General features: G+C 53.4%; 1 protein-coding gene across 6 annotated transcripts in view; it reads right to left on the bottom strand.

Annotated features, from left to right (window-relative positions):
• The window catches only part of RGS12 (regulator of G protein signaling 12), a 147,993-nt gene extending 147,737 nt beyond the window's left edge, over positions 1–256 (bottom strand). For 3 of the 6 annotated variants that reach the window (XM_033213569.1, XM_033213573.1, XM_033213574.1), the window contains exon 1: positions 137–244. The gene's annotated coding sequence lies outside the window, so the exon portion shown is untranslated. Of the gene's footprint in view, positions 1–136 lie in introns of all 6 variants that reach the window. The other 3 variants (XM_033213570.1, XM_033213578.1, XM_033213571.1) reach the window with 3 other exon arrangements.
• Positions 257–17,754: the final 17,498 nt, after the last annotated feature.

Below are 17,754 nucleotides of genomic sequence, written 5' to 3'. Positions count from 1 at the left end.
CGACCCCGAGGGGACGGGCGCCGAGCAGGGCTGGCCGGGGTCGACCCGGAGGCCGAGGGCGCGGGTGGGCGCCCCGGAGGCGAAAGAAAGAGCGGAGGCGGCGCGCCCGGACCCCGCCCCGGCCCCGCACACCTACCGGGCCGCGCCGCTCGCTCCCGCTCCGGGCGCTCCGGCCCGAGCAACCGCCCGCGCGCGTAACGGTCGCCTCAGCAGCCGCCGCCCCCCGGGGTCGAGGCGGGGGCGGGGCCGGAGCCGGGGCCAGAGGGGGGGCGGGGCCGGGAGGGGCGGGGCGAAATGAAAGCGAGGCGGGGCCAAGGGGGCGGGGCGGGCTTGGGGGTGAGTCGGGGGCGGGGCATGGGGCGGGGCGAGGGTCTGCGCGTCGGGACAGCGTGGGAATGGGACTGCCGGGGAAGCGGGGATGAAAAGAAGTGAGGGGCGGGGCTCCACGGCTGGGGGCGGGACTTCCGTTGCGGGCGCGGCGGCTCTGGTACGCCTGGTGTGGCTTCGCACTGGCCTGGCCCTGGAGCTGGGAGAGACTGCATTCCCGCAAGCTGGTTTTCCCTGCCTCCGCCGGCCCGGGACACCCTGCGAAGGGCAGGTCGGTGTGGCCGGGAGAAGCCGACCCTGCCTGAGCTGTCTCCGTCCTTCGCCGTCAGTGTCCAAGGAAGTCCCGCTCCAGTTGGGTCGCGGTGCCCGGAAATCCTGGGTGTGGGGAGTTATGCCCCGACGCCCTGGGTTTTCGACCAGGCAGATGCCCGGAGCTGGCGGCAGCCTCGCGGGCGGCGTGAGTTCCCGCAGCGAAGCCACGGGGACAGCTAGGAAAGGCCGTTCCCTCCGGGCCCCGGGATGCTCGCGAAGGCGGCGCGGTGACTGCGGCGTCCATCGGGTCTGCCCCTCCCGGAGCGCGGGCAGCAGCGGGGGCGGGACTGGAGGCACCGCCGGCCCGAGAGGGGGAGCTGCCCGGCCCGGGCCTGCGCCTCTGGCCCCGTCCCAGCCGCCGCCTTCACCCCTTAGGCCGGGGTTCCTTCCTCACCCTCTTCGTGTCTTCCTTCCCCGGCGCTGGGTCTCCCTGCCCCTTCCTTCCTGCCCTCCCCTCATTCTCTCCCGCCGCCTTTTTCCTTCGAGACGCACCCCTCGCTGCTGTTCACGCTCTCGCCCTACTGCCCTCCCAGGGATTCGGCCCCTCTCGGGTTTGCTTCTCTCCTGTCACCTGCCTTGATGGGCTCAAAACGCTTCCTCTCCGCCCCCGCCCCCGCCCCCGCCCCAGGCTTTCTTGGCAGCTCTTCATCATCTGTTCTTGTGTGACTAGTTTGGATCCAGAGGAAACCAATGGCATTCTCAGTGGGACAACTGGAATCCAGCAAGGCTCCCGCTGGCAGAGGCGCGGCCCCGGAGCGGGGAAGCCACAGGGAGGTGCTGAATTGGGACAGGTGACAAAAGGGAGGGAACTGGTGTCACCTGCAGGACTAAAGGAACTCGGCCAGAACGGTTACAGGAAGCCAGACAGGGAGAGAGAGCCACTTAACAGGAGCTGCGACCTGTGGCCAAGGGACACAGCCAGCCTTTGATGACCCAGCAGAGAGAGCCAGGGAAGAGGCCAGGCGCAGTGGCTCACGCCAGTAGTCCCATCACTTTGAGAGTGAGGGCAGACCGCCTGAGCTCAGGAGTTCAAGACCACCCTGGGCAAGATGGCCAAACCCCATCTCTACTAAAATACAAAAAATTAGCCGAGCGTGGGGGTGTTCGCCTGTAGTCCCAGTTAGTTAGGAGGCTGAGGCAGGAGAATCACTTGAGCCCCAGAGGCGGAGGTTGCAGTGGACGGAGATGGTGCCTCTGTACTCCAGCCTGGGTGACAGAGTGAAACTCCCATCTCAAAAAAGAAAGAGAACCAGGAAAGAAACCGCCCCCAAGCCGCCCCCCCCCCCCACCCCCGCAGCTGTCAACCTTCTTTTCTTCTGCCTATGTGCGGATGGTGGAACCTTCCAGAGCAGTGCCAAGCCAGAAGGAAGCAGGCCACAGAGCTCAACCTCCTCTGGCTCCAGGGCAGGGACAAGTGGCCCTGAGAGACGGGGAGACACCACCTGCAGGTCTCTTCTTTCTCTTTGGCTTTTTCCTCTGCACTTGCCTGGCCTCCAGGTGCCTCGTGGACAGGGGTGGGGGAAGAGGAGGAGCAGCTCATACCAGAGGTCACTGAGCCTGTGAGAGAACTCGTGCCCAGCAGGGGGTGGCCCGAGAAGCTGTTTCCATGGGAAGAAGCACACTAAGTCCATCCCCGGGAATGCCAGGGCCCCCAGAAGTGGGGAGAAATTGGGTGAGATGGAGAGAAGGTGTCAAGTGTCATGCTGGAAGGTTTTGAAAAGGCAGGTCTTGCCAATTAAGCAAAACTCATTCAGTCCATCTGGAGGGGCTAGACACAGAACCACGCCCATGTCTCTGGGTGGTCAGTCCCTGGCCCCTGTGGTTCTGCTCCTGTAGGCTTCACTTGGCCCAGACTGGCAGGGCAGCCTCTGTTGGTGCAGGGAGGGCCACGGAGAGGGGTGCACCTGCTCTTCCATGCTTGCCAGGAAGCGGCTCAGTGGCCCTACCCACAGTTCATCATCTACAGTTGCTCAAGGAGGCACTCCTGAGTTGAACAGGTGGGATGGATGATAATTCTTCCACAGGACTCGGGGTGCAGGGGCATCCCCCCACATTCGAACACAGGCTACTACATGGATGACCCTTGAGGACACTATGCTAAGTGAAATAAGCTTGTCACAAAGGACAGATGCTGTCTGATTCCCCTTATACGAGGTCCCTAGAGTAGGTACATTTATAGAGATGGGTAGTAGAAGGGTGGGCGGCAGGGGCTGGGGAGAAGAGGACAGGGAGTTATTTAGAGTTTCAGTTTGGGAAGGTGGAAGCATTCTGGAGATGGATGGTGGAGATATTTGCACAACAGTGTGAATGTGCTTGATCCCCCTGAGCTGTACACTTAAAAATGGTTGAGATACAGCCATTATGGAAAAGAGTTTGCAGGTTCCACAAAAAATCAAAACTAGAACTACCATGTGATCCAGCAATCCCATTGCTGGGTATGTATCCAAAGGAAATGGAATCAGTGTGTCAGAGACGTGTGCACTCCCAGGTTCACTGCGGCACTACTCACAATAGCTGGGATATGGAACCCACCTAAGTGTTCGTCGATGGATTAGTAGATAAAGAAAACATCGTGTAATATTGAATACTCTGGAGTCCTTAAAAAGAAGGCAATGTGCCATCTGCAACAGCACAGATAAACTTAGAGGACGTTATAAAAGTGAAATAAGCCAGGCACAGAAAGACAAATATTGCCCGGTCTAACTTACATGTGGAATCTGAAAATGTCCAAGTCACAGAAACAGTAGAATGCTGGTTACCGGAGACTGTGGGTGGGTAGGAATTGGGGAGACGTTGGTCAAAGGGCACAAAGTTTCAGCTGTGCAGGATAAGTAAGTTCAGAAGATCTATTGTACAGCATGATGACGAGTCAATAATAATGTACCCTTGAAAATCGCTAAGAGTATATTTTAAATGTGCTCATCACAAAAAATGAGATGTGCGTGATGGGACACGTTAATTAGCTTAATTTAATCATTCCATAGTGTAAACATATATCAAAGCATCAGACTGTACAATTTTTCATTTGTTAATTTAAAAAATGAAAATATACTATGGGATTTGCACTAATTAAAAAAGTAAAAAATAAAAATTTTAGGCCAGGCGTGGTGGCTCATGCCTGTAATCCCAGCTCTTTGGAAGGCTGAGGTAGGTGGCTCACTTAAGCTCAGGAGTTGGAGACCAGCCTGGGCAACACAGTGAAACCCTGTCTCTACCAAAAACACAAAAAATTATCTGGGTGTGGTGGTGCATGCCTGTGGTCCCAGCTACTCAGGAGACTAAGGCAGGAGGATCGCCTGAGCCTGAGAAGCAGAGGTTGCAATGAGCCAAGATCACACCACTGCACTCCAGCCTGGGCAACAGAATGAGATTCTGTCTTAAAAAAAAAAGTAGGCCGGGCGCGGTGGCTCAAGCCTGTAATCCCAGCACTTTGGGAGGCCGAGACGGGTGGATTACGAGGTCAGGAGATCAAGACCATCCTGGCTAACACCATGAAACCCCGTCTCTACTAAAAAATACAAAAAACTAGCCGGGCGAGGTGGCAAGTGCCTGTAGTCCCAGCTACTCGGGAGGCTGAGGCAGGAGAATGGCGTAAACCCGGGAGGCGGAGCTTGCAGTGAGCTGAGATCCGGCCACTGCACTCCAGCCTGGGCGATAGAGCGAGACTCCGTCTCAAAAAAAAAAAAAAAAAAGTAATGATTAAGTTGGTAAATTTTATGTTATGTGTATTTTACCCCAATAAGAAAATATGTAAAACAGTGTTCTCAGAGGGGACCACACCTTACTTGGGGACCTGGTGGTGACTGTCCTCAGCAGGTGGAGGCTGACAGGTGGAGGTGGGACCTCAGACTGGGTCCCTCCCACAGCAGGGCAACAGGATCCTGATGGCAGAAGCAGGTAGATGCACTTCCTGGGGAGGGAACGGCAGGCAGAGTGGGCAGCCAGGCCGGGGCCGGCCAGCTCCAGGGGCTACACCGATTGCAGGGGCAAGGAGATGGCAGCTCACTCAGGGTCGATGGTGTCCATAATTAGAGACAAGGAGAGCTGGGAGCTGGGGCTGCTGGGGCCCCGACAAGCCACACGCCTCATGCAGTCTCCCGGTGGGAGTCGGTGCAAAGGCCCAGAGCCCCTTCATAGGGACCGGATCCGTTTGCAGAAGGCCCTGGGATGCCCCGTCAGTCTCTAAGCAAGTGTTTCCCTAGCCTTCCCCTGGGCCTGTGGCGACTTTGCCAGGGTCCATATGTCCCAGAAAGGAGGAACACCCAGACTTTGGGGGGCTTGCTTGTGTCAGGGTCTGAGCTGACCCAGGCACCAGGGTAACCCAAACCCTTTCTGTCCTCTGGAGAGAGTTGGGGCTCATCAGAACTTGACCAGGTCCCCCGTAAGGGGCACCCCTGGACCTGCATGTCCCCCGTGAGTATTTCCCTGGCCTCAAAGTGTGGGGGAAGCTGCGCCTCAGGAGCTGTGCCAGGAAGCCAGGCCCGGAGGGGAATGCTGGTGGCCAGGCGTCCAGCAGGCCTCTGCATGGCCCATACCCTTCCTTCCTGGTGGAGATGCTGCCCGCACCCATGGGGCCCCCTTGTCAGCTGCCCCCCTCCTGTCAGGGCCCAGCTCCATGTCACAACCTTTGTGGAGCCAGCGCCGTCCCCACCGCAGCCGCAGTCCTCCCACACACCCACCAGACCCCACACACCCGCCGGGCCCATCACTCTTGGGGGTCTGTGCACACTGCCCATGCGGCAGTAGTTTATTTGCCATCGAATCCTTGTGTGTGCTCAGAGCAAGGAACACACAGGCTCAGGGAGCTCAGGGCCAGCAGGTGCGAGCCCAGCATGTCTCTGGACAGCTTGGCCATGGGAGGGGGAGGACCCAGAGGGACTCTGGCGCTGACGCTGGGGAGCAGGGCAGGGACAAAGCAGAGGGGCTGGGGCTGCCCCCAAACAGAGCTAAGGGGACAGGTCTGTGTGGGGCCCGGTCAGTTTGGGGGAGATGTGGGAGCTGAGGGCCCCTGCCTAGGCCCCGAAGGGCAAATGAGCCTGCCAGCCCGTTGCCCGCACTCTGCCACATCTGAAATGCTCTATCCCGGGACCACTTTCCAGGGGGGGCCGCCTCCTGCGCCCATGCTGTGGAATTCACCATCGGTGAACAGATAAAATAAATGAAGCATAATGTTTTTAACCAGAACACACAAAATTAATTAAATAGAGCATATTGTTACTAAGTAGAGCTCATGGCAATTAGGGACGTTGTCACCAAATAGAGTATGCATTAATTAAGTAGACCATATTGTTCCTACACAGAACTTCCTCGGGCTGCCAGGGCCAGGGGCTGGGGAGGTCCCGAAGGCCAGCAGGCAGGGGCAGGTTCAGGAAGCAGGAAGGGCTTGGCCACATGTGTGGTGTGAACGCCGCCCTCCTGTGGGACCCGGCTTTGAAATGTCTCTTCTTGTCAAAGAACCAAAGCTCGGCAGCAACCGAGCTGCTCCAGCTGGAGGAATCGCCAGTTTGGAGACGATGTCCTTTCTTCATTTTCTTTTTCAGACCATGTGATGTGCCTTGAGAAAATACGTGTTTAGCAGGGTGTTTTCCTTCACAGAAAATAAATGTGAAATAAATCAGAAAGTATTGCCTCAAAACAAGAAAATGACATCGGAAATGTTTTAAATGTTGCTCTCCGAGTCCGCCTTGAACAGCCGCGAAAATGCCGCCCTCCCGGGGCCCTGTACAACGTTGGGGCCTGGACACTTCCGTTCTTCAGTGCGCAGGCAGCGCTCAGAACTCACTTTTTGCCAGAGGATTGTAAAAGAACTGGGTGCTCCTTTTCTTGCCTTCCTCAGTAACTCCCTAATGTATATGCCCAAAGCCGATGCTGGGCCTGACCCATTCACCCATTAAGGCCAGATCACCATCCCAGCCAGGTCCCCGAGGCCTCCCCAGCCCGAAGGAGCTCCCGGCCCGTGCGGTATTCCACTCAATCCTGCTGGAGCAGCGTTGGCTCCCACAGGCACCACTGACCGGGCTCCCACTCGGTGCCCAGTAGTGCACTAAAGGCTTGCCGGGGGCTCTCTGACCCTCTCACAACCCCACACATGCCTGTTTACAGATGCAGAAACAGGCCTGGGGAGACGAAGTGCTCGGAACACGCTCCCGCTGAGCCTTTCCCCAGTGTGCAGCACTCGCCCCGCCTGGCTGCCACAGGCTACCGTTCCTGCCCTGCTGCCCTGAGCTGCACTGGCCCTGGGAATGCGCTGTGTACACCATGGGAGCCACAGAAACCACAGGGGCAGCTGGGCAAAGCTGCAGAGCAGAGCAGTTGAGGAAAAGGAGAGGCTGGCTGGAGTGGGCGCCTGTTACCAGCATCCGTGCCATGCCCTCCTCTCTGTCCCCACCCTGAGCTCTGCATCCAGCAGGGAGACTACAGCACACCAGCATCCTTCCCAGGCCATGGGAGCCACAGCAGGTTGTGAGCAGGTGGTCACCATGGGCAGATCAGGGCTCTAGGAAGCTCCCACCAGCAACAGGGATTGCAGGAAGGGGCACTGGGCGGCCACCATCCTGGCTGTGGCCAGGAACACCTGTGGCCATAGGGAGGGAGGGTGGCCGGCCAGCAGCTGGGCTGGAGTGAACAGTGTGTGGTGAGCAGCCCCAGTGAGGGCAGCCGGCTGGTCTGGAGCCCTAAGCCACCATGCAGACAGCCAACCCCTCCAACAAGGACGCAGACGGCTTTTGCACCTGTGCTCCCGACCTCATGGGTGAGCAGTAAGTGCAGTGTGAGGAACTTCCCCACATCACTGTGGTTAGCCAGCCTTGTAAAGTGGGTATAAACAATATCCCAATTTTCAGATGGTGAAACTGAGGCTTAGGGGGTAAAGCGTGTCTCCCTGGACCCCCGTCGGACAGGGGCAGAGCCGGGGTTTAACCAGCTCTGTAGGACCTGTACCGACGTGCCGTTTGCATATCTGGCTTCCCCACGACAGCAAAGTCTTGGTGTCAGCACAAGGAAGGTTACAAGGCACCGACCTGGAGTGGCGCGGAAGGGTGAGACCTCACCCCCTTACTCACTGCAGCCTCCTGAAGGGCAGGGGAGGGAGAGGGCAGGATTTGACAAGAGATTCTTGGGGGTGCTGTCCTGCAGGTCTGCACTACAACATGGGGAAGGCACCGCTGAGGGGACACTGGGGGCCGGGGGACATCGGGGTGGCTGCACTGAAAGGGACAGGCCTGGCTCTGGGTCTGTGGGGACAAGGGGTGCCTGGGCTCTGAGCCTGGGCCCGTGGCGAAGCGTGAAGTCATCCCGTTTACTTGCCCCGCAGGGGTCAGAGGCCCCTGGCGAGAACAGGAGCGGACCCACTCCTCGGGTCCCAGGAATGGGCGCAGCCCCCTGCTGATGGATCAACTCAGGGACCACAGAGGCACCAGAGTGGTGAGCCCTGCACCCGCCAGGCCCGGCCTGCAGGAAGCCTGCTCACCAGCCTCGGGCACGAAGGTCCTCCCCACCCCTCATTCCTCCTCACTCCCCTACGCTGCATCCACCTGCAGGAGGGAGGAGAGCAAACCCCACACCACAGCCCCCGGCACAGGCTCCCACCCCAGGAGGCCGGGGAAGCAGAGCCCACAGGGACTGGCTTTAAACCAAGAATGGAGCTTGGATTAATATCTCAGCTTTCGGGTAATGGATTTGGACTGACTGTAAATTGAGACTGTATTTGCCACTTGAGTGACAGGAGCTGCCTTTTATGTAAGAGCGCACAGAGACCCCCCAGGCAGCCCGGAGCTTTCAGGGCCGGAGGTCTGCCCACCACATACGCAGTAATGGGGAGTGGACACCAAGCAGGCTGCATTTGGTGATCTCAGGAGAAAGGCTTTCTCAGTGTGTCGAAAGAAAGCACACGCGGCCCAGGGCGGAAGACCTGCCCCTAGGGTGGCCAAGTGGCCTCTCCTGGACAAGCATCAAAAGTCCTGCGTCCCTGGAACCCTGAGCAAAACAGACAGTGGGTCACCCTCCCTGTGGTGGCCTCACAAATAACCAGAAGGACATGCCAGGCCAGACGGAGGCACTGCCTTGCTCACCTCAGGCATCTGGGCTCCTCTCCACCTTCCCCGGGCTCCGTTCTTTTGGTGGCGGCCCCAGCGGTCCCTGGAGCGCAGCCCCGCACACTGGCAGGAAGTGGCGGAGAAGCTGCGGCTCCCTCCATCTAGGCTAGTATTTGCAGGACATTTTCCTCAAGCTGAGGGGCGACAAAGGACTCGACGGAGCGCTGCCCCAGGCACGGGCATTCCCCAGGGCATGAGAACCTAGAGTCCCGTCCACGCCCGGCTCCTGTGCGGGGACACAGCCTGGTGGCTCTGACCAGCCAGCCCACAGAAGTCCGCTCTGGAAGGAAACTGGGGTGGGGGACACAGGGGATGAGGAGGAGCCAGGAGGCACCACCTCGAGCTGACCCCCGTCAGTGACAGTGGGGCTGGGGTTTGTTCCAGGGCGGGACCCACCCCACGAGGTTAAGCACACTGCACGGGCCCTGGGGGCCACCAAGTGGCCAGCATCCTTGGGCCCTGGGAGCTTCCAGGGCAGAGGAGGCCACGGCACAGGACTTATAGGACAAAGGGGGCTGGAGCAGAGCGCTGGGCACCAGTCCCCCTTCCTTCCAGGCTCCCGCACTCCCAGAGGCCCAGCCACACCACCCTGGCGCACCCTTTGTTCCTCACATTGCTCTGGTCACTTTAGTCATGACCCCCAAAACAGGCCTTTGCTGGAGCCGGAGCACTTGCTGTGAACAGGGAGCGGGAGCTGAAGGAATGGTTTCCACGTGCTGCCCGAGCGGCGCCCCGGTCTCTCCCCTTACTGCAGCCAGCCAGCAGGTCGGGATTCCCTGCCTCTGCTGTCCCACCATCCAGACAAGACTCACCAGCTGGGCCACCTGTCAAGTCCTCAGTGGGGACCACTTTTCTGCAAGTGCCCCAAGAATGCTATGGGGTTCTCCGTATCAGTGCTGTCCAGAGAAACAAAATCCAGTAGGATGTGCAGACAAAGATACAGAAAGAGAGGAAGGCAAGAGATTGATTCTAAGAAACTGACACATAGGCTGGTGGGGGCCGGCAGGTCTGCATTCAACAGGGAGGCCCGGGGCTGGAGACCTGGGGAGGAGCTGACGCTGCCCCTCAAGTCCAGAGCACTGTGCTGGCAGCCTTCCCTCCTCCTCGGGAGCCTCTGACTTTCCTCTCAAACTCTTCAACTGCTCAGATGAGGCCCACCCACACCATGGAAGGTCACTGGCCTTACACACAGTTCCCTGACTTAAATGTTACCCTTATCTGAAAAAAACCTTCATGGTGACATCTAGACTGGCATTCGACTAAACACTGAGTACTGTGGCCCAGCCGAGTTGACGGAACACCAAGAGGTGGGGGCGGAACCAGGACTCAGGCTTACCGCTCTCCCTCCTTAGCAGGCCAGGGAGCCCACAGGAGGGCCTGGCTGCTACCTCTGCCTCCCACTGGATAGTTCTTTTGTTTTTTTTTCTTTTTTTGAAATAGGGTCTTGCTCTGTTGCCCAGGCTAGAGTGTAGCAGTGGGATCACAGCTCACTACAGCCTCAACTTCCCAGACTCAAGCCATCCTCCTACCTCAGCCTCCTGAGTGTTGAGATTACAGGCGTGCATCACCGTGCCGGCCCTCACGGGATGTTTTTTTTTTTTTTAGATGGAGTTTTGCTCTGTCACCCAGGCTGGAGTGTCGTGGCGTAATCTTGGCTCACTGCAACCTCTGCCTCCCAGGTTCAAGTGATTCTCCTGCCTCAACCTCCCGAGTAGCTGGGACTACAGGCACCTGCCACCTTGCTCGGCTAATTTTTGTTATTTGCAGTAGAGACAGGGTTTTACCATGTTGGCCAGGCTGATCTTGAACTCCTAGCCTCAGCCTCCCAAAGTGCTGGGATTACAGGCGTGAGCCGCCGCGCCCCACCGGATGTTTCTTAACGTCTCCCGGGGGGCGGTGGGGTAGTTTAGGGAGCAGCTGAGCAGCCAGCACACACAGTCGCACCCCCGCACTTGCGCTTCAGCCCTCCCTCCAGGGCACCCTGCTGGCTCTTCCCATCAGGCCAGGGTGAGCCGGGCTTCAGCCAGCTCAGCAGATTGCTCATGCCACCCCTGGGGCTCAAGCCGACAACCCAATTCCCACACCCAGGTGGATGCCGTCGGCCAGCGCCGTGCGGCTTCCTGCTTAGCCTGGCACCCCTGGAACCCTGTTCCACCCGTGTCCCCAAACACCTGCTCCTACAGATGGGTGACTTTGACCCAGAGCAACCTTTCGCCTCTCTGTCCAGATTATGCTGGGATGCAAAAAATCCCAGTGGGCAGGGGGTGAGCATTGAAGTCTTTGAAAAAAAGGGAAGGCTCGTCCTCTCAGGCTGGAGTCTGGGTGGCCGCAGTGGGTTCAAAGTTTAATTTCATCTTTCTGTCAAGATATCCCCACCCCACGCCTTGGGAGCCCACTCCTTCCCCACCTGTGCCCTGAACCCACCAAGAGGGTTCACCTGTGCCGCCCTTTCCACGAGGCCCCGCACCTGACTCTTGCCCTGTCTGTCCTACGGCTCCAGGAGATAAGGAAACCTACCACAGAGGTCTTCTGATTTTCTACCTGTGCCTTCTGCTGGGCTTCAGGCCCTCCAATTTGTCCTCGTCCCAATGGATGCTCTATCTTGACCCAATATTCACCATCTCCACTGTCGTCAGAGCTTCTAAGTGCCACAGGCATCTCCCAGCGCCATGGGCTCACCCGTGCCTGCTCTGGTAGTCATCTGAGTGATCGTGACGCCTGTGTGTGCAATGAATTCTTGGTGCCCCAGCTTCCCCGTTAAGGAAGTTATTATGTAGCCATCAAATATGTGAGCAATCTAGCCTTTGAATCTCATTTTGAGAATCTGTTTCCTGGGGCCTTTCCTGGTATTAATTCCTCTATCCATCAAGAAACAGCACACTCAAAAGAGGTGATTAAGGTTTGTTGAATGAAGGGCTTGTTCACAAACCTGTGGAAAAGTTAAGGGAAATGCTGGGGGCAGTGAGGTAGCCCAGATGGGGCAACAGTAGAGCACTATGGGCTGCCGAGACTCAGGGAACGAAGTGCTATCAGACTCCAGAGAAAGCACAGCCCTCCTGCTCCCATCTCTGCTGGTGTCTCCCACTGGCCAAAGCCAACCAGAAGCCAGAAGGAAAGGAAGCCTGGTGGCTGCAGCTCACAGAGGTCGGCCTTCGGGCACAAAGCAGAATGCAGAGCAGCTCTGAAGAAGGGAGGGGAAGGTCCCAGCACAGGTGAAAGAGACCCAGACAGTCAATGCAGAATTTCATGGGCAACATACATAGATTTACTAAGTGAACCTATTCACACACCCATGAGTAAGGGAATGGACACAGTGTGACACTAAAATGCCCTGGAGACTACAGCTGGACAGCAAATGACAGGCTGCCGTAGACATCACCACAGGTGAATCACAGAAGAATGCTGCATGAAAAAAGCAGAATACACCAAAATGATTATATTTATAGAAGGTTCAAAAACAGATGAAACGAAGTGTATTTTTCCAGATACATATGCGTGTTGTCAAATTGAAAAAAAAAAAAAAAAAAAAAAAAAGCAGACCAGGCTCGGTGGCTCATGCCTGTAATCCTAGCACTTCGGGAGGCTGAGGCAGGTGGATCATGAGGTCAGATCATCAAGACCATCCTGGCTAACATGGTGAAACCTCATCTCTACTAAAAATTCAAAAAATTAGCCAGGCGAGGTGGCGGGCGCCTATAGTCCCAGCTACTCTGGAGGCTGAGGCAAGAGAATGGCGTGAACCCGGGAAGCAGAGCTTACAGTGAGCCGAGATCACACCACTGCACTCCAGCCTGGGCGACAGAGTGAGACTCTGTCTCAAAAACAAAAAAGCAAAGTTGTCATTTTATTATCCTCTGACCACTATTATTTCTGATGAAAAGTCAGCCAAAATATGCATAATTGTTCTTTTCATGTAAGGTCATTGTTTCTGGCTATGTTCAAGATTTTTCTCTGTTTGGATTTCAGCATGTTTGTTATGATGTATCTGGGTGTGATTTTCTCGCTAATAATCCTGTGTGGGGTTTGTTGGATTTCTTGGACGTTTAGTTTATGTTTTTCACCAAATTTTGGAAATCTGTCATCTTTATTTCTTCAACAATTTTTTATACCTCATTTCTCTCAACTCCTTCTGGAATCCCAGTTCGACATGCATTCTGCCACACAGGTGCCCAGGCTCTGTTCATGCTGCTGCAATCATTTTTATCTAGATGCTTCAGACTGGGCCATTTCTATTACTGTATCTTCAAATTCACTGATTTTCTTTTCAGCTATATCCAATCTCCTTCTAAGCCTATATGGTGAAATTTTCATTTCAGTTACTGCACTTTTCATTTCTTAAATTTTCATTTGATTCTTTTTATGGCTTATGTTTTTCTTCTTAAATTCTCCCATCTGTTCATTCCTTATAAGAATGTTTTCAGGCCGGGCGCGGTGGCTCAAGCCTGTAATTCCAGCACTTCGGGAGGCCGAGACGGGCGGATCACGAGGTCAGGAGATCGAGACCATCCTGGCTAACACGGTGAAACCTCGTCTCTACTAAAAAAATACAAAAATCTAGCCGGACGAGGTGGCGGGCGCCTGTAGTCCCAGCTACTCCGGAGGCTGAGGCAGGAGAATGGCGTAAACCTAGGAGGCGGAGCTTGCAGTGAGCTGAGATCCAGCCACTGCACTCCAGCCCGGGCGACAAAGCGAGACTCCTTCTCAAAAAAAAAAAAAGAATGTTTTCCTTTAAGTCCTTGAACATGCTTAGAACAGCTGTGTACGATTCTGGCATGCTGGGCCAGGTGCAGTGGTTCACGTCTATAATCCCAGCACTTTGGGAGGCCGAGGCGGGTGAATTACCAGAACTCAGGAGTTCAAGATCAGCCTGACCAACATGGTGAAACCCTGTCCCTACAAAAATACAAAAATTAGCTGGGCATGATGGCAGGTGCCTGTAATCCCAGCTACTTGAGAGGCTGAGGCAGGAGAATTGCTTTAACCAGGAGGCAGAGGTTGCAGGGAGCCGAGACTACGCCATTGCACTCCAGCCTGGGCAACAGAGTGAGACTCTGTCTCAAAAGAAAAAAAAAAAATTCTAGCATCCTGATTGCAATATGTAGGTAATTTGGGGTCAGTTTCCATTGTCTGCATTCTCTCTAGAGAACAGGTTACATACCTGTTTCTTCACACTTTTTACTGTATGCTGGATGTATTAATGATATGTTGTAGAACTTCTGGATTCTATTATCGTTCTCTGAGAAGTGTTGATTTTATTCTAAAAGAACCTTATTTTCACTGGATTCAAATCCCAAACTCTGTCTCCTCCACAATGGGCAGCAGCTAAAAGCTCTGTTCAGTTCTCTCAGCTGTTCCTGTTAGACCTGGACTCTGTCTTCTGACTCCTCAAGCCTGTAAGACTGCAGTCTTCGGCCACCTCAAGCCGTGTAAAGATTAAGATGTGCCCTTGGGGAAAAGGAATTCATCAGCTCTTCCGTCTCCCCTCCTTGCAGATCCAATGTTACAGGACAGATTTTCATGCAGTTTATTCCTGAAGGGCAGGGAGTACACTGGGTCCCCAGGCCAGGTAGTGTCTGCCCTGGGGAAGTGAGGCCTCCTGGTGATATTGCCATTTGTCCTTCCCTTTGGAATCCACCCCCTACCCACCTAGCTGCCAATGTTTCACCACATCCACTCCATTCCTCCAAGTTCCTGATCCTGATCCTTTCCTGCCATTCCCTGGGAGACCGAGGTCACTGTCTCACCCCTATCCCAAGGGGTCCCAGGCCCTCATTCTCCTTCTCTCCCAGCCACAAGCCTCCTCCAGGACCCGCTTGAAGCCTGCTGGTCAGTGCTGCCTTGGGCATAAATGTCAGTGTCCTGAGATGGGTGGATCTCTCCAGCTTTCCTACACCTTTACAGGTAGATCACATGAATGACTACAGCTGTGGCTCACACACAGCCAGGCATCCTATGTGGTTCAGTGTTCACAGGCAGGATCCGTTCCAGCCTCAGCCCTTCCATGGCACCCCCAATATTCATGACTTCAGAGTAAGAGCTCCAATGCAGGCCACACATAACACATGCCCAAATATAGAATAAATATAAAACTAATAAAATGTGAAATAAAATGTCTTCTCTCCACCCACTTTGACGAAAATTCCTTTAAAACAACAAAACTGAACAATAGAGCTAAAGCTATGGCTTCTCAGATAACCAAACAAAAGCAAAATATCCAAACTGACAATGTTTGTTGCCTGTGTCTGGGGAACAGTGACCGTCAGCTGTGCCTGCCTGAGTAATAGCAGAAGGACACACACTGTTCACAAATGATTACATTTTATTCCCCAAAATAACTTTTCCTGCATTCATTTCAGCAAAATCTCTAATTATGTTGTTATAATCTCAATTTCCATATAATTTATGTTCTATTTTCAATTTGGAAAAACTTTTCCCTGATGAAGCAGAAGCAAACATAACTGTCAATAAATTTTTTCAAGCAAATATTTATCATTGGAAAAGAGCCACAAATTGTATGTACCAATTCTAACATTATTATGGTGCTGCCTATAATACATTATTGTTATCACAGAAAATATTGCACACTCCTTACCTTTTTTTTTTTTTTTTTTTTTTTGAGACAGGGTCTTGCTCTGTTGCCCGGGCTAGAGTGCAGTGGCATAATCTTGACTCACTGCAACCTCCACTTCCCAGGCTCAAGTGATTCTCCTGGCTCAACCTCCTGAGTAGCCGGGATTACAGGCACCCGCCACCACACCCATCTAGTTTTTGTATTTTTAGTTGAGACAGAGTTTCACCATGTTGGCCAGGCTGGTCTTGAACTCCTACCCTCAAGTGATCCACCCACCTGGGCCTCCCAAAGAGCTGGGATTCACCATGCCTGGCCCAAACTTCTTAAATTTCATCACAGAAATCACTGTAATGTATAGCAAGATTTTCACCATCTCTTAAAGCAACACCTAGATTCACACAGCATTTCTAAAACCTTTCTTTCAAAATTGTCAGTGCTAAGATATTATTTTTAAAATATCAGAATATCACTCAGTTTATTCAAATCTCTCTTCAATTGAGATTATTCCTTAATCTAAAATGGCAGAAAATAATCTGTATAGAATCATTAAAGATTGTTTATATGTGAATCATTTTCATCATGGTATCAGTCCGTTCTCATGCTGCTATAAAGAACTTCCCTGAGACTGGGTAATTTATAAAAGAAAGAGTTTAATTGACTCACAGTTCCACGTGGCTGGGGAGGCCTCAGGAGACTTACAGTCATGGTGGAAGGGGAAGCAGGCATGTCTTACGTGGTGGCAGGCAAGAGACTGAGCAAGAGAAGGGAAAACTGTCTTATAAAACCACCAGATCTCGTGAGAACTCACTTACTATCACGAGAACAGCATGTGGGAAACCACCGCCAGGACCCAGTCATCTCCCTCCCTCAACACATGGTGATTATGGGTCCCTCCCTTGACACATGGGGATTGCAATTTGAGATGAGATTTGAGTGGGGACAGAGAGCCAAACCATATCAATCATCATGCAAATGTTTTCATTTCCTTGTTCTGATTTCTTTAGATTTTACTAGAATGCTATTTTTATTGCTTATTTTACATGAGGCCTTTGTCATAGACAAAAACCATTTTCTCTCCAACTAAAAAATATATTAAAAATTTTTTTAAACATAAAATAGTCCACCCTCTTTTCTTTCCTTTTTTGAGGGTAAGCCTTTGCAAATGTTACCAATAGCAATTAACATATGTTATCAAATGACTGGGACAGAGCATCTCTAAAATTAATTTCATTTTCTTCTGAAGACCACAATTCACTTTTATCTAAGAATATTATGCTATTGGCCGGGCGCGGTGGCTCAAGCCTGTAATCCCAGCACTTTGGGAGGCCGAGATGGGCGGATCATGAGGTCAGGAGATCGAGACCATCCTGGTTAACCCAATGAAACCCCATCTCTACTAAAAAATACAAAAAACTAGCCGGGCGTGGTGGCGGGCGCCTGTAGTCCCAGCTACTCGGGAGGCTGAGGCAGGAGAATGGGGTAAATCCAGGAGGCAGAGCTTGCAGTGAGCTGAGATCCAGCCACTGCACTCCAGCCTGGGCGACAGAGCAAGACTCCGTCTCAAAAAAAAAAAAAAAAAAAAAGAATATTATGCTGTTTCCCTTAACTCTTCTAATACATCTTGAATACTGTATAAATTCAATCTAATTGCTTTAACAGCATTTAGTTGGCATTCTTTTGTGGTTCTGAGGGTGATTATAAGGTCAAATATGATACACATTGAGTCAAGATGTCCCATCTTTGGGAAGATGTAGAAACTATCAAATATAATCCTCGGGGTATTCCAAAGCACGTCCTTACTCTTGATATCCTCAAAACCACAGCTCCTGACAACAAATTCAAACTCTGTGCTGTACATGGATAAAAGGTGGCTTCTAGGCATCTGGCTGCTCTGTTGGCTTGTATACCTCTTCCCTTACCCATTGGGATAGCACCATTATCACAGCTGCCATAGCCTCCCCTTGACAATCTTTTTTTTTTTTTTTGAGACGGAGTCTCGCTCTGTCGCCCAGGCTGGAGTGCAGTGGCCAGATCTCAGCTCACTGCAAGCTCCGCCTCCCGGGTTGATGCCATTCTCCCGCCTCAGCCTCCCGAGTAGCTGGGACTACAGGCGCCTGCCACCTCGCCCGGCTAGTTTTTTGTATTTTTTTAGTAGAAACGGGGTTTCACGGTGTTAGCCAGGATGGTCTCGGTCTCCTGACCTTGTGATCTGCCCGTCTCCGCCTCCCAAAGTGCTGGGATTACAGGCTTGAGCCACCGCACCAGGCCGACAATCTTTTAAAATAAAAAAACTACCTAAATCGGCCAGATGCAGTGGCTCACCCTTGTAATCCCAGCACTTTGGGAGGCTGAGGGGGGTGCGGATCACCTGAGGTCAAGAGTTCAAGACCAGCCTGACCAACATGGTGAAACCCCATCTCTACTAAAAATACAAAAATTAGCCAGGCATGC

This window comes from Trachypithecus francoisi, unplaced genomic scaffold (assembly GCF_009764315.1).
Source record: "Trachypithecus francoisi isolate TF-2019V2 unplaced genomic scaffold, Tfra_2.0 Lachesis_group1, whole genome shotgun sequence".
In the NCBI taxonomy this organism is placed as follows: Eukaryota; Metazoa; Chordata; class Mammalia; order Primates; family Cercopithecidae; genus Trachypithecus; species Trachypithecus francoisi.
The sequence above is the reverse complement of the archived record's forward strand: the minus strand, read 5'-3'. Positions and strand labels throughout refer to the sequence as shown.